We start from the raw sequence: 16,534 nt of genomic DNA on the forward strand, positions 1-16,534 counted from the left end.
TTACTTATAATACTCAGAACTGACTGCTACTAAGCATCATAAATCAGTAACTCTCATTGTTGTTTTTAAATTTCTTTCGTAAGTGTACTCCAAACTAAGAAACTCATTCACGGACGTTTTCGTGCCTCGCCGATAGTCGAGCACAACAAACAAGTAAAAATAAAAAGAGAATGTGGGTATGTGTGTGTGTGTGTGTGTGTGTGTGAGAGAGAGAGAGAGAGAGAGAGAGAGAGAGAGGGTAAAAAATTGTTGTAAAGAAATTGAATACTGGTATGTAAAGAAATCTTTCATAAAAATGACTCGTTCCACATCATTACAAAATGTCGTATTCATGATCTATGGAACAAGTATTAATCTAATCTAATCTAATCGTATCATATTGCTGACTATCCATGAAGAGTCATGAAATACCGAAATTTTCGCCTATATCAGTAACCAAATCTAAATTTGAAAATAAAAGACGACAGATTTTGTAATATCCTTTCATCCCTGTTAACTAACCATGAAAGATGTCTGATATACCTCAATTCAGAAGTAACGAAGTGTGTATGAATTTAAAGATGAAGCGCAAGATGTGAAGCTCTGCGACGGAGATACGAACCCAAGACGTAATCACATTGTTAACTAATTAACATCAAATGTTACGTATCGGTTTTTCTTGCCAGCTGCTAGGTGTTTAATCTAAAATAAGGACACAAATTTTTGTGCCTGAGCGACAATCGAACCGCACTCCTATCGTTCTTCTTTATTGTCCATGAATATTGCTTAAGTATCAATTGCTTACCCACGAACAGTAATATGTGTGTGTGTTTGTTCAGAAATTGTTTGCAACATGAACAGACATTAAAAATCCATGTTAATTTTCACTAGCAGGCCCGTGTGCACGTGATAGGGTTTGAAATGAAATTATGAATATTTTTGTACTGGATCAGGATTCGGACCCACATATTTACCTTTGGAGGAGACCTAGAGAAGACTGCAGTCTTGGGTAAAGGAATGAAATGATTGAACTATACTGTTCCGAGAGATTCAGATCCTCGAAAGAGGAGATACGAATTCGAATCACAGTCCAGCACCAAATTTTGCAATGTCTCTAGTTCAATCAAGTACAAGTAAAATAAGAGCCCTGTTCCTTTAGACGGCTATCAGTTCATCAAATAAAATAAAATTTTCTAATGTAAGTAAGTTTACTGGTGACAGTATTTCTGTTTACCCTGACCTCCACCAATGTCATTTTTCAACGTAAACCGGCTGTGCCCAGTTTGGAATGAAGGAACGTGATGTTTAATGCGGATTCTGGATGATAGCAGCTTTTTCTAGAGGTTACTAGAGGTAAAGTAAATCTCTTTGTGCCTCTTAAAAGTAAATGCCTGAACCCACGCATTGCACTTGTGATAGTTAGTTCCACCAGACCATTGTGGCCACATTTCCCAGCCCCAGGAATGTGCTGTAATGGATGATGTGCTTAACTTACTAAATTAGTCACGGAAAATTCGAGTCTATTAAATGGTTAAGTAGAAGCAAGCTTCTGACGTGGAGATTATGCTATTTTCATGTCAGCAGGATGTAAAGACTCTTCTAGGCGTCATAGCCTCGATTTGAAGCCATTTTCAAATTTTCACTAATTCAGGAAATTTCTTAGTTCGAGAAAATCCACTGTGAAGTGTGAAGTTACCGGAAAATTCTATTATCACCGTCATTATTGCTATCATTTTCTTCATACCGCTGCTGGAACACATGTCCTTGAAGATCATTTAAGTCCTTTTGGTCATTATAGAAGTAGTTGCCCAAGAACAAGTTCTTTCTCTGTCTACGGAATCCTTTTCATGTTAATATCAAACATCAGCAATTACTCGTAGATCACATTAAAATTAAAGTAATTGATGAAGACGTTACTTGATAACAAAAACGAGCTGCCTTTCTTCATTTACTTGCGCCTAGAAATAGCTGTCGAATACTGCCAAACCAAAAGCCAAGGGATCTTACTGCCTTCCAATATACGTCGCTGTCGGTTCTTCCATATGATTTGGTCGCCGTGACGCTCCATAAGTACACTGTAACAGTAATTTCTGTGTGAATGCAATGCATACGGATTGTAGAATTTAGTGGTGCTCTCTCTTCCACTTCTGTGTTCAATATGCCTGACCTAAACGGGCCCTTTATCATTACAGGCCCTGGGCGGTGCAACATCATATTGACAACAGTAATTTGCTTATACTGACAACCTCATTGTTCGTTTTACCCGATTTTGTAATCATTTAAGTAAAACAACATGACCTTCGAGTGGGATACATTTCGTCCCCCTTTTCCTTCTGTGAAATTTGTCAGTAAGGTTTTTGCCTTCGAACCAGCGAAATGCGGCAGAGTACGGCTGGTAAACGATTTACAAACCACGATTTAGTGCCGTTAACAAGATTTCTTTAAACATTGGCGTAGCTGAAGGAATTTAGTTTCTTCTTAAATCGTCTTATGCAGCAACGTTCACAGATATCTCAAATAGTAAAAGCTCTTTATCCAGGTACGAAGGTTGTAAAAGAAACTTCCCACAGTTTGTGTCAGGTTGATCTTTTCGTCTGATAGCACTGCGTAAGTATTTTGTGTAAGAGGTATTAAAGTAGTGTTCCTGTAGCCGTGGGAATCATTGAAACGAATTTCACACCAATGGGTACAGTACTGGTAAATATTCAAAATGACTATCAACCTAAGTCTGCGTTCATCCACAAACAGAGGCGTATTTGTAATATTGAAGCTAGACTACGTATCCTTGTCTTCCTTGAGTGGGCATTGGAAGGCGTTTACACACACGTATACGAGGGTAATCCCAAAGGTAAGGTTTCCTAAGGGACACGCAAGTGCCAACGCAGGCACAAACGAGAGATCCTTAATTTTAATGGCAAGCAGAAACCACAGTGTTGGCTGCATTGTGGCAAGGTGATGAAGAGCAAGACTATGGATACGGAGGTCTCAGATTGGATCCCTCACCAGTCCCACGATTTTTATGTGCCGTTTTACACATATTTCCCCTGGGGCAGTGTTTGTTGATGTGAAAAATGCCGAGTTGCACTGTGGTCCGAAAGCCACGTAAAACTGTAGGTTCCCCTATTAACTGGCTAGGTAAGTCAACTCAAAGGTCGGATGAAAGCAACAGCATACCACCTCCAACAAGACCGTGCCTATTAAAGCACTGTGGTGTCCAAACGAATCTTCTGACTGATGACTGCTTTACTTTACTATGGCTTCCAAAACTAACGATCTTCGGGTTGTTAACATGTTTGTGTTTTCATGCTGTAGCTTTGATACCAGCAAACGTAAGTAACCAGCCAAGGACTGTCAGCGTTCGAGTTGTCAAGGTGGTAGACGACGATGCTCTCGACCCCAGTTACAATTTTGGTCATGGCTATGTTTCAGTCGAATACCTCTATGGGCCTTTCTGCGTATTTCAAGATATACTTTTATACACTTGGTACGCTTCCAATTTGATATCTGATAGAGCTGTATTTAGCAACACGAATCAGACATGTTTTCCGTGCAATATATCAGACAACACGTCAGTGCAGCGAGATTTCGTTTATGTGTTGCGCATGGTGCAAGAAATATTTATGTTTTGCTTGCTTCTGTGGTAGGTTTCACCCCACTGAATGCGAGCAAGCTCACGAATAGACTGTCAATAACTGGAATTACGCAATAACACACTTAAAAGTTGTATTTTTGCATTATGTATCCCGATGAAAATAACTGTAAACAGGTTATACGCCTACTTGCTTATTATCGAGCTTCTCGATACTTTCCTCAAAAAATTAAAATAAAAATAAAAAGAGAGAGATAGAGATAGAGAGAGAGAAAACAGAAATCTATTTCAAATATAAGCCCAATGACGCCATGTTCGTCTCGTGATGTAAAGCAAGGATAGTTGATAGGTAATATCTCGTTGTACTAGCGATATGTATGGCTACGGGGTTCATTGTTTTCTCTTTGCAAACAACTAGAACAGAATTCAGTAACAAAGTGGTAAGAGCACCTACTCAGTGCGCCAATTAAGCACTCAGCCATTCTTGGTTATTTTGTTAATCGTCTGTAACGCAGTAAACATCCTTGATTATTGATTTGTAATTACTACCATTGTTATTGTTATTCGTCACCTCACAACAGCTTTCCTATCACTCATTGCCGCCGATGCACGTACCGTATGGATCAGGATGAATGGAATGTGGGATGTTTCGTCACGGAGAATATACACATTTATCTCGGCGTCTTGTGTCAGGCTAATATGAAAATCTCAATGAGAAAAGACGACAATTACACCCAACTATTTCTGTCCACTTAACACCATGACGACAGACAAATTGGCGTCTCACTGTATTTTGATTATAATTCGTTAGCCTTTTTGCGACCTCATTTTAATACCTCGTGGGAGCAGGCATAATATTTTGCTTTTTGAACACCGAACAATAACACACAAAGATATTAGATGGAAGAATACAAAGAAAAAATCAGACTCATGGGTGTGGATCCAGTTCATCATAAGAAGACTAAACAAGAGGGAAACATTACGAAAGCAATGAATACGCTGGTTGGTATACATTATTTGTATAGATCTGAAGATGAAAAAGCGCAGATCTGCACAGTGCCCGCATCTGCACTTTAGTTTCTGCCTTAATGGGCATAATTTTTACTTTCTTCTCTTCTGAATTATCAAATGAATTGATTATTACGTGGTACAGAATAATTAGGTAACTGTGTTTTTTACAGCTTCCATTCGCACCAACATTTTTCTACATTCTCGTGCAATTCATGAAATTCTACTTGTATGATCACAAGACTGCACATAGATGCAATCGATTTCGAGGTGCAAAGTGTTTGTTACCTTACGTTTTGTGACAGGTTGCCAAAGTTGATTTTCAAAGACTTTTTATTGTACTGAAATAATCTTTTGTAACAAAGTAACAATGTAAGTGTTTTATTTGTATATATTTTGTGGGAAACTGTAATCGTGACGGAAGATTACACCTGAATGTTTGACCAGCTGGTAGGAGAAAACGCTGCATATAAACCAAACCCCGCGCCTCCTCTCCGTATCCTCCTATGATACGAGCACAGGATTCTCCTCCTATAACGCTACAGAGCTGTTCCTAGCACAGCTGAGAGTTGGCAAACCTCGTCACAAACATTTGGCAACACTGTGACAGTGCAATCACTTCCGCGTATTGTACTGAACTGACTCGCTAAATTCACTTGATATTCCCTTTCCATTTGAATGACTCGTGGTATATAATCCTCACGTAAACTAAGACACTGAGACAGAAATTTTAATTTTTTGCCGAAAGAAAAGCTATTCTTCACATAAGTGACAACTTTTAATATCTTTCACGATGCGTTATGAGGCTGAGCGACCAATGCCATGACGAGAGTGGCGTGCTGGCAGCAGTGTGTCCGTAGCCCCGTGGTACAGCCCGTGTCTCGTGTTCCAACGGTTAAGAAAATCGTCAGTTCCAAGCGTGGTAGGGGCAGCGAGTGCGAGCTTCTTTTGTGTATTATTTCATGGAGCTGCGGATTCACAGAAAAAAAATCCGTAAAAAAATCAGCAGAAAACATTTACACATCAAATCCTCTTGGCAGCTCGACTCAGTAAGTTGTGTTAATGGTCGTAGATCTCGGCTTTCTGACTGCCAAGCTGCTATACAATACAAGAGTCTCTGAATAAATTCGATTCGACAGTCAACGATACGAAATTAAGTAATGGTCTTCACTTAAGACTCCCATGCCAGGGTGATAAGTATGAAGGAAATAAATTGATTAGCAAATCGCAAGAAAATACGAGGGTCAGTCAAAAAGTAATGCCTCCTATTTTTTTTTCTACATTTAATTGTCAGGAAATTTAAATGCAATTACATAGGTTGAAAACCACCACATTGAGGATCATTTTGTCATTTTTCTATGTAATCTCCGCCCATCTCTACAGTTTTGGTCCATCTTTGAACAAGGGCATGCATCCCAGCACGGTAAAAATCACAGCTCTGCTTCCTAAGCCATTGACGCACGGATGTTTTGACGGCCTCCTCATCTTCAAAATGCATCCCACGATGAGCTTCTTTTAGTGGCCCAAACAGATGGAAGTCTGATGGTGCCAGGTCTGGGCTGTATGGGGGATGAGGCAAAACTTCCCATCCAATTTTGACAATCTCGTCAGAGGTGTGACGACTGGTGTGTGGTCTTGCATTGTCATGCAAAAGAAGAACATCTGCCATAATCGTGATCACACTGCCTTTACTAAGAGAAATAATGCGACACACTTCATCTGCAGTCACCCGACGGTCACCACGAATGATGTCATCAACTTGCTGAATGTTGTGTGGAGTCACTGCACTCACCGGCCTGCCGCTCCGCTTTTCGTCAGTCAACGGTGTTTGCCCTTCAGCTTCCTTACAACGACGAACCCATCGTCTAACAGTGCTGACATCCACTGTCACAACACCATACACCTTCTTCAGTCTTTCATGAATGCGTATGGGCGTTTCACCTTCTGCATTCAAGAATTCAATCACAAAACGCTGTCTCAAACGAACATCGATGTCGGCCATCTTACAAACTTCTGCTGTGCTGCCACCTGTTGACACAGAAAGTTACTACTGCAGTGGATTGCAGAAGAAGGTTTGAGGAATGGCGCCAAATTCAAATTTTTCACTTAACTTAATTTTTTTAAGTAGAAAAAAAATGGGAGGCATTACTTTTTGACCGACCCTCGTACTTTCAGCTCAAAGTGCAATGGTAAAAACCTACAATGCTGCACAACAGGTAACGCCTCTTTCCGCTGCTGACAAGCAAATTTTAGGTTTCTAGGAATAGGTAACTTTATTTACGAAATGCCACATTTCCATACCTGTTGAGTACGATACAGCATACCATTTAAACACAGACCCAAACGAAATCTAAGTGAGTAGTACTTCACTAATTCGTGCAGATAGAGGCACGCTTGTGTACAGATACTCAGTTTTGTTAAAACAGATTTACTTTCGTCGTAAAGTTATCGTGGGCAGTTTTCTTTCATTTCTTACAATACAGTGCACAGTTTTCGTAATGTTTCTTTTAGTGTTGTTAAAACAATACTAAACATGAGAGAGAAATTAATCATCAACGATATATGCGAATTCTCTGATGTTATCTATAACAGCCTGACAATGCACATGCAGTTTATTGGTTACATGCATGCAGAAAACTTGTTCTGAGTTAAATCTGTCAAACAAGGTTTGAAGAAGAATAAAATGCCACTACCAGACGACAGCTAATGTAGAAAATACTTTTCTGACTATTTTGACACGATGCGCTCTCCCCATACACAATACAAAAGCTTCGAGCGCATCTGCTGCCTGGCCGTCTATTAAACCTGAAAAGAACAAAATGACGCAGAAGTTAGCCCTTTTTCCACATGCGACTATTTTGGGTTGAGAAGTGAAGAGAATTATCTTCAAAGTTCGATTAAATTGTTAACTTCAGCAGACAGCAGAACTGCGTTTAAAAAAAATGTAGTAGCGAATGTAATACAACACGCGACGTCTTATGAACAGTGCGCGACGCTTACCGTTACGCTACTAATTGTAACGTAGCCACAGCACCTCTGGAAGTGAACAACAGTTCCTCCAGATCTTTGGCATTCCACAGTGGTGTGAGATAATGCATATGGCCGGATATAGACTCCTGAGAGACAGACAGTTACAGCATTTCTTTTGCACTGCACGATGGTTTCAACAAGCAGGTAGAGTAGCTGAAATGGAAACGAACAGTTCCTATTTAAATTTCTGCATCCTACACTGTTGGCACTTCTGTGTAGGTGGCAGTTACGTTATTTTATTTCGGTGATTACAAAATAGAGTCGAATGTATGCACTGGGTAGGCAAGGCAGCTAGTTCATGGCAATTCGGTCAACCAAGTAAATGAATGTACTGAACATGCTGCAAACCACTGGGTGTCAGAATTCTCATCTTGTGTGCTGCAACGGTGTTATGATAGAGAAATGAGTCGTAGAGAAGAGGGTTTGGTGGTTTGTTGGACTGATGATAGTTTCATATGATGATGGTATCCGTTCGATTCCAACTTCTGCCGATGTTTTTCGATAGGGAGAGGCAGATTCTATTCTCTTCTGGCTACGCCAAGTGAAGAAGGTATAATGGCATTGTGGTCTGAAAATCACATTAAACTTGATATTCCTTCTCTACCAAGTAGACGTTAGGTGGAACCACAATAAAGTAAGGAGTGGCTACATGTAGAAACTCTGTCACCAGTAACTTTCCTTATACTAGTTATTTATTTCTAGTGACGAAACAAACCATGTGTATGGTCACAGGACACTTATTCCGTCATTTATTTGAGCTTCTGTATGGCGATAAAATTGGTTCTGAACTGGGAATGCATCTCAGACTGCCCTTAACGCGGAATTTGATCCCTACGTGACAATACAGCTTGACTACAACTTGTTGTTTGTTCAAAACTGCAGATTCCTCAACATCTCCACATATTGCGCATGAATGGGTTGGAATCCTGGCCCAGCACTAAACTTTTCACTATGTATTTTCAAGCTCTAGCATAATAACACCTATCTGCTGGTGGATAATAATTTTTATTTTTAATGCATTTTCATTCGTTATCAACACTAAAGATATCTGACGATTTTGACTCCCAGTGAGACACAGAACTATTTGCGAGATCACTGTAAGTTCAAGGATGTTATTCCGAGCTGCTGGTGGAGAAAAATTCGGTAAGTTTCGTCTCTTTGTGTGTAGTCAACAACGATATGTGTGGAGTTCGATTCCTAGTCAGCACTGAACTCTTCGTCATATTATTTCTAGTTCAAACATGCTCTCATGTCGCTGCTGGTGTATCAAACCCATACTAAACGTTCCTTTTCTGTAGAATATAACAGCGATACGCGCCGGGTTGGAGTCCTGGGAAGGAAAAATTAATGTTTCGTCTCGTCATTTTATTTAATACATCTAGGTACTGCCGAGAAACTCCGATATGTCAAAGTTGATTGTGCTTCGATAACAATCCGATTAGGTTCTGGGTTCGAATGCCTGTCCAACACAAAGCTATACCTCACTGCATTTCAAGTAAGTTACTTGTGACTTAGCAATATTTAACATCTCTCGTAGTTCGTTAACAGGAACAATAGATGCTGAGTAGGAATTCGCGACCATTAAAAATGTTACGTTATGTAATTTAAAGTTGATATTCGCTAACTGATAATGTCCAAAAATTAGGTATGTCGCTCTCTTTATGCCTAGTCAGGAATGACTGTTAATTTCCGTCAGCCACGAAATCTTAGCCTGCATGATTGGTTCAAATGGCTCTGAGCACTACGGGACTCAACATCTGAGGTCATCAGTCCCCTAGAACCTATAACTACTTAAGCCTAACTAACCTAAGGATATCACACACATCCATGCCCAAGGCAGGATTCGAACCGGCGACAGTAGCAGTCACGCGGTTACGAACTGAAGTGTATAGAACTGCAACGCCACCGCGGCCTAGCCTGCATAACCTGGATTTGAATCCGTATGCAGATCGAGGAGGTTCATCGTGTCATTTGAAGTTCATACATATTCTCAACTAGCTGCTCGTGAATAACGTAAATTTTTAATGACATTTTTGTGTTAAATAACAAGTATGGTATATTACTTTGAAGAGGAAATCATGAATACGACGAACTTACTACGTGCATTACCTATCTGACGTAATAATGAGTGTGCTAACATTGCAGGTATGTCATTTATTGCAATAAATGTGAGCCTACAAGCCTTAAGGCAGTCTATCTGTGATGTGTTCCCTGATATTTGTAGTATCGTGGTATTACTTTACATCTTGAGTTATTGCGATACAGTGCAGTGTTTTCTAGTGGTGATTTGTTGGAGCCATTTTCAATAGTCAAACGACGGTACCAAGGAGCGATTAGAGGACCTGCTACACAGCTACGTTATGTAGGTCGCATGGGAATCAGGTGAAATGCAATTCAGGTCGTTCGGATACTTTTGAACACGACTGTACATAAAATTAGAAGTTAAATATCAAATGCTTTCACCAATAGCGAAATGCTGGAACCTTAATTGACGATAGAATTGTTTTTGCCTGACTGGGATTCGAACCCAGCATCTAGCACCGTCGTTTTCTAGCCAGGTTCAAATGGCTCTGAGCACTATGGGACTTAACATCTATGGTCATCAGTCCCCTAGAACTTAGAACTACTTAAACCTAACTAACCTAAGGACAACTCACAACACCCAGCCATCACGAGACAGAGAAAATCCCTGACCCCGCCGGGAATCGAACCCGGGAACCCGGGCGCGGAAAGCGAGAACGCTACCGCACGACCACGAGATGCGGGCTTTCTAGCCAGGAACAGACGATAAATAGCTATTGTTTGTTCACCAGTAGCGAGATGAGCGCATGTTTAGCTAGACATCAGGCGACGAAAAGTTCTGTGCTGAATGGAATTCAAATCCTGCACACGTGGTCATGAGGGAAATTTAACTATCAAATTACGGAGCTCCATCGCAGTCTTTAACACTGGTAGCATGCCGCGACAGCGTGGACGTGAACCGTATGTGCAGTTGACGGACTTTGAGTGAGGGCGTATAGTGGGCATGCGGGAGGCCGGGTGGACGTACCGCCGAATTGCTCAACACGTGGGGCGTGAGGTCTCCACAGTACATCGATGTTGTCGCCAGTGGTCGGCGGAAGGTGCACGTGCCCGTCGACCTGGGACCGGACTGCAGCGATGCACGGATGCACGCCAAGACCGTAGTATCCTACGCAGTGCCGTAGGGGACCGCACCGCCACTTCCCAGCAAATTAGGGACACTCTTGCTCCTGGGGTATCGGCGAGGACCATTCGCAACCGTCTCCATGAAGCTGGGCTACGGTCCCGCACACCGTTAGGCCGTCTTCCGCTCACGCCCCAACATCGTGCAGCCCGCCTCCAGTGGTGTCGCGACAGGCGTGAATGGAGGGACAAATGGAGACGTGTCGTCTTCAGCGATGAGAGTCGCTTCTGCCTTGGTGCCAATGATGGTCGTATGCGTGTTTGGCGCCGTCCAGGTGAGCGCCACAATCAGGACTGCATACGACCGAGGCACACAGGGCCAGCACCCGGCATCAAGGTGTGGGGAGCGATCTCCTACACTGGCCGTACGCCTCTGGTGATCGTCGAGGGGACACTGAACAGTGAACGGTACACCCAAACCGTCATCGAACCCATCGTTCTACCATTCCTAGACCGGCAAGGTTGGTTCAAATGGCTCTGAGCACTATGGGACTCAACTGCTGTGGTCATAAGTCCCCTAGAACTTAGAACTACTTAAACCTAACTAACCTAAGGGCATCACACACATCCATGCCCGAGGCAGGATTCGAACCTGCAACCGTAGCAGTCGCACGGTTCCGGACTGCGCGCCTAGAACCGCGAGACCACAGACCGGCAAGGGAACTTGCTGTTCCAACAGGACAATGCACGTCCGCATGTATCCCGTGCCACCCAACGTGCTCTAGAAGGTGTAAGTCAACTGCCCTGGCCAGCAAGATCTCCGGATCTGTCCCCTATTGAGCATGTTTGGGACTGGATGAAGCGTCGTCTCACGCGGTCTGCACGTCCAGCACGAACGCTGGTCCAACTGAGGCGCCAGGTGGAAATGGCATGGCAAGCCGTTCCACAGGACTACATCCAGCATCTCTACGATCGTCTCCATGGGAGAATAGCAGCCTGCATTGCTGCGAAAGGTGGATATACACTGTACTAGTGCCGACATTGTGCATGCTCTGTTGCCTGTGTCTATGTGCCTGTGGTTCTGTCAGTGTGATCATGTAATGTATCTGACCACAGGAATGTGTCAATAAAGTTTCCTCTTCCTGGGACAATGAATTCACGGTGTTCTCATTTCAATTTCCAGGAGTGTATTTACTTCAAGCGGAGTGGCAGAGGCAGAGGCATGCGGCGTAGCTGTGCTGGCTCGTCCCGGGCTGTTGGCCCAACAACGCCACCGCCAGCTCGCTCACTTGCGTCTCGCCTCGGGCAGCCTGGCTGGCCCGGAGCTCGCGAGTCGCGGCTAATACAGACCCGGGCCGCATGGCCACGATCACCCCTTGAAGGATCAAAAGTTACACCTAACGTACCCAAGTCTGTAGTACAAACTAACGCAGCTACAGCTATTATGCTATAACATGTACAGGCATACCTACAGTTGACGATTTATTCAAATATTTGACGAACAATTCTTTCAAAAATACATTCATTTTGAACATAGCTACCACAAAATATTTCACCTAGCTAGCCATAGCATGACGCAGGAAACTATACTTTCTTGTAAGCGCTGTGTATTAGATGTAGCCTTAAGCAAACCTGTATTCAACCACGACAACTAAGCGGAATGTAAAAGTAAACAGGTTTGGCGGCAGCTTCTCCAAATAATAGTATATACTTAGTATATAATACACGTTTTGTGCACTTATAACATGTACTCAGTGTCTCTGAATCAATACGTGCTGCACGACGGAAATTACTTTCTGCTGAGGCACTTCATTTACATCTCAATGATACACGACTACTAGAGAACATTGCTCTTTACAGCAGTCAATCCACTTGTAAATTAACATCATGATATCGCAGATATTAGGCAACACGTTATTAGGGATGAGTAAGGCCTTATGGTTTGCAACTAAACATGCTACTTCTAGCTACTACCGAATATGAAGTCGATTATTAACGTGTCTTCATAACCATGTGTGCTGCGTTCGACTCTCAGTCAGCATAGACGTTTTCGTCACCTTATTTCTAGATAAACGTGTGCACATCTCGCTTATGGTGGGCAAACATTGGACATTTCTCGTCTTTTCCTGGTTAGACAACGACGGCGGTAGGCGCCGGGTTCGAATCCCGGTCAGGCAATACAACTTCAGTCGTCATTTAAGGTTCCAACTCCACTACTGGTGACAAACTGTGATATCTACATTCTGATTTTACGTACTTATTCAACAATCCGATTAGGTGCTGGGTTTGCATCCTTGTCCCCAGCATTACATGATGGCATTTCAATTTTAAACATGTGCATCCTTTATTCCTTGACAATGCAACACTGTACAACGTCTTTCGAGGTTAATTACGAAGAAGGTAATTGTCATGTTAGTGTTCCTGCTTTCGTACAAACATTATCGTCATTTACGTTCAAGTTGAGAATTGATAACTGATACTGGTGCAATCGTCACTATTTGACTTCTCTTTCTGCCTAGTGATCGAGTCTCGATAAGGCACAAAGCTTTGCTTGGTTAGCAATGACCTTACGTTCTGGGTTTGCATCCGGATCCAGAACGAAGACGTTGGTCATGTCATTTAACGTACAACTTCGTGTACAAGTAACTGTTTATGAGTAATGTGAACAATGATATTACTTGTGATTCGCTGTTAATGTTGGGATTTCCGTACAGTGGTTGCTGCCATTAATCACGTTTCCTTTTAACTGCTTAGTATTACATAAAGTTGATGCGAAACCACTCCCCGTTGAACGTTGAACGACGTTCAGCATGTGTTGGGTAAAACTTTTAGACAGCAAAGAACTTGTTTCCAATTGCCATACAACTTTATAAATCCATATACGGTCTCAAATATTTAATTGTGCCTAAGGATTACTGAACGATTTATGTGACAAAACTAGTTGTCCCATAACATTTGAAATGTCACTTATTGTAATTAAGTTTAGTTAGCAAACGTTAAGACTGTCTGATCTCTTCTGTACTATCGTGATGTTACTTTACATCTGGACGGACTGTCACAAAGACTGGTGCTCTCTAGTGGTCTCTAGCGGTACCCATTGTGTATCTTACAACGACTGTACTGTGGAGGGTTGCGACGATGTGCAACACAGATATGCTATGTTGGTTGCATACATTCAGGTGCAGCCTACACGTTGGAATTCAGGGGTGACTCACTTTTTTTTGCTGTCAAGTGTACATATACAATATGTAACATAAGTAACTGGAAATTTTGTTACTATTTACAATTTCCTTCAGCTTTTAGCCACAATGTTATTACTACAGTGGAAATCCATAGATGCACCTGTGGGTATCAGCATACACACAGGCTTTTAAAGTAATTACTACTACTTATCATTTACCTCTCATGTGAAAATAGCAATGACATACAATGGCAGAACAACACACGTCATGCAACATTCCTCGTAATAAGTGTGAATGAATGATATGTAATTCTGTTATAAATAATAACATCCAAACTAAGCTGGTTTATAATGTGCAGTTATGACATTCAAAGCCAATGATGGCCTTCTCTAATATTGGTATGAAAAATTGAATTCATTCAAACATTATTTAGTACTAGAAATGTCACAAAATAGCAGAATGTTTGTAATGTGACTTACAGTATAGCTTACGTGGCTTTTTTTTATCAGACAACTGGCAACATATGGTTCTAGCTCACACAGAGTTGATGATTTTAGGGTTTAAAAGTCCAGTTCCATCTCATCAGGATGGGAATCACACGAAGATGGCTCATGGGACTGGACAATTTGGATGACTCCTCCAAATTTATCACCTGCAATTCATAATATGAAAAGTGCAATTAGGAAACTGTCTTAGGCACTTCAAACATAATTAACTTATAATCAAGTGAATATTTACACAAAATGAGTAAATAATGTGGTATTCACCTGGAATTTAACAGTTATTCGTGTAATATGAATTTTATTGAAAATATGGCAAAAACCATAGAAAGTAACAAAAAGTTAACTTTAACTTTTGGCAATATGCCATATGTGACATTTAACAGTCTTAAAATATGGCTCTACAATGAGTAACAGTGACGACTGGTTTGCCTTACTCATTAAGAAAATAACTGACACTTAAACTGGGGCAAAAACGATACCAAAGCTTGAGGGTAGTTAGCTGTGGGTTGGTCTTTCCATAATACTTCTAAATAAGTTGAGTATACAACCAATTGGGTGGTTTAAGGGCTTGTGATTTCCCATGAGGGCCAGTGTTTTCCAATGTCTACTGGAAAGAAACTTTCATTAAGTCCTGGCAAGCAGCAGCATGTTACAGAAGAACTTGACAAAACATGGAGTTAGCTGGCTGCCAGGCCTTGTGGGGTTGGTGTTGTTAGTTGTGTGCCCTGTAGGAAAGGAGGCAATATTAAGAGTTTAATGTCCCATCAACAGTTTAGTGTGGAGTTGGTGTTTTAAGGTGTTTAACTGAGGTCAAGAGTGATCAACGAAGTTACTTTTCAAATACAGAAATTCTCCAAGAATATGAAGTGTGTTTCTTCTTCTTCTTCTTTTTCTTTTATTGATCGGGGGGGATTATTGGTGGTGTAAGTTCCTAGGAGCCAGCTCAAGGTGATGTATTTTGTTCAACTTGTTAGTGGTATCCCTTTCCAGAAGTCAGATCCAGCAATCTTCCTGAAAGTAGTTGGATTGCTACAGGGCTGTAATTATCACTCCTGTATCATTGAGCAAAGTGTGGTTGATGGCCCTTAATATAAAGCTGTCATCAACCCAAAAGTTTGTTTGAATGACACAGGACTTCAGTACACTGGCCAGTTACAAGAGAAACTTAAGTTAAGCCACATTTAGACTGATTTTAATAGTGTAACTGTAAAGAGAATTAATGATGTAAATAAAATAGAAAGAAACTTCCACATAGGAAAAATATATTAAAAACAAAGATTCCAAGACTTACCAAGCGGGAAAGCGCCGGTAGACAGGCACAATAAAAAAAAGACACAAAATATCTAGCTTTCGCAACCGACGGTTGCTTCTTCAGGAAAGAGGGAAGGAGAGGGAAAGACGAAAGGATGTGGGTTTTAAGGGAGAGGGTAAGGAGTCATTCCAATCCCGGGAGCGGAAAGACTTACCTTAGGGGGAAAAAAGGACAGGTGTACACTCGCACACACACACATATCCATCCGCACATACACAGACACAAGCAGACATGTCTGCTTATTTTATTCTTCAATGCAATAGGTAAACAAATCAAATGCAGTTGCTAAACAAAACTTATTACATAGTAATAAAAAATTATCGGAATTTATTACCCACTTAGACACTAACATGCAGTGGAGAAAATGAGAGATAAATTCAGCACTTAAGGTCTGTCGGCAAACTGAAGAGTGACAGGTGAGTCCTTAACCTACTGTAAATACACAAGTCTAAACAAATGAGCTGTGCCACAATGTGGGCCACTTACAACAAAACACTGACCCAGCAATGTGGTATGGGTTGCACCAGATGTCACCGCCTACCACTCAGTCAGTGCCCGGACACATCCCAAGACCACACACACACACACATATAAAGCTGTGGTGTATGTGACTTGTGGAGACAACAAGCTTGCCATCTGGTCAAGTACCAAGGCAGCAAGTCATTGACTCGCCAACTACCATAGTGCCAACATCCGCTGTTAAGGTCACTGCCACTCTGCCATCATCCTAACAGGACTGGCTACCAAGGGGTCCAGTCACTACTAGCCACCAATCCACCGAGGTACT

Source organism: Schistocerca gregaria, chromosome X (assembly GCF_023897955.1).
Source record: "Schistocerca gregaria isolate iqSchGreg1 chromosome X, iqSchGreg1.2, whole genome shotgun sequence".
Classification (NCBI taxonomy): Eukaryota; Metazoa; Arthropoda; class Insecta; order Orthoptera; family Acrididae; genus Schistocerca; species Schistocerca gregaria.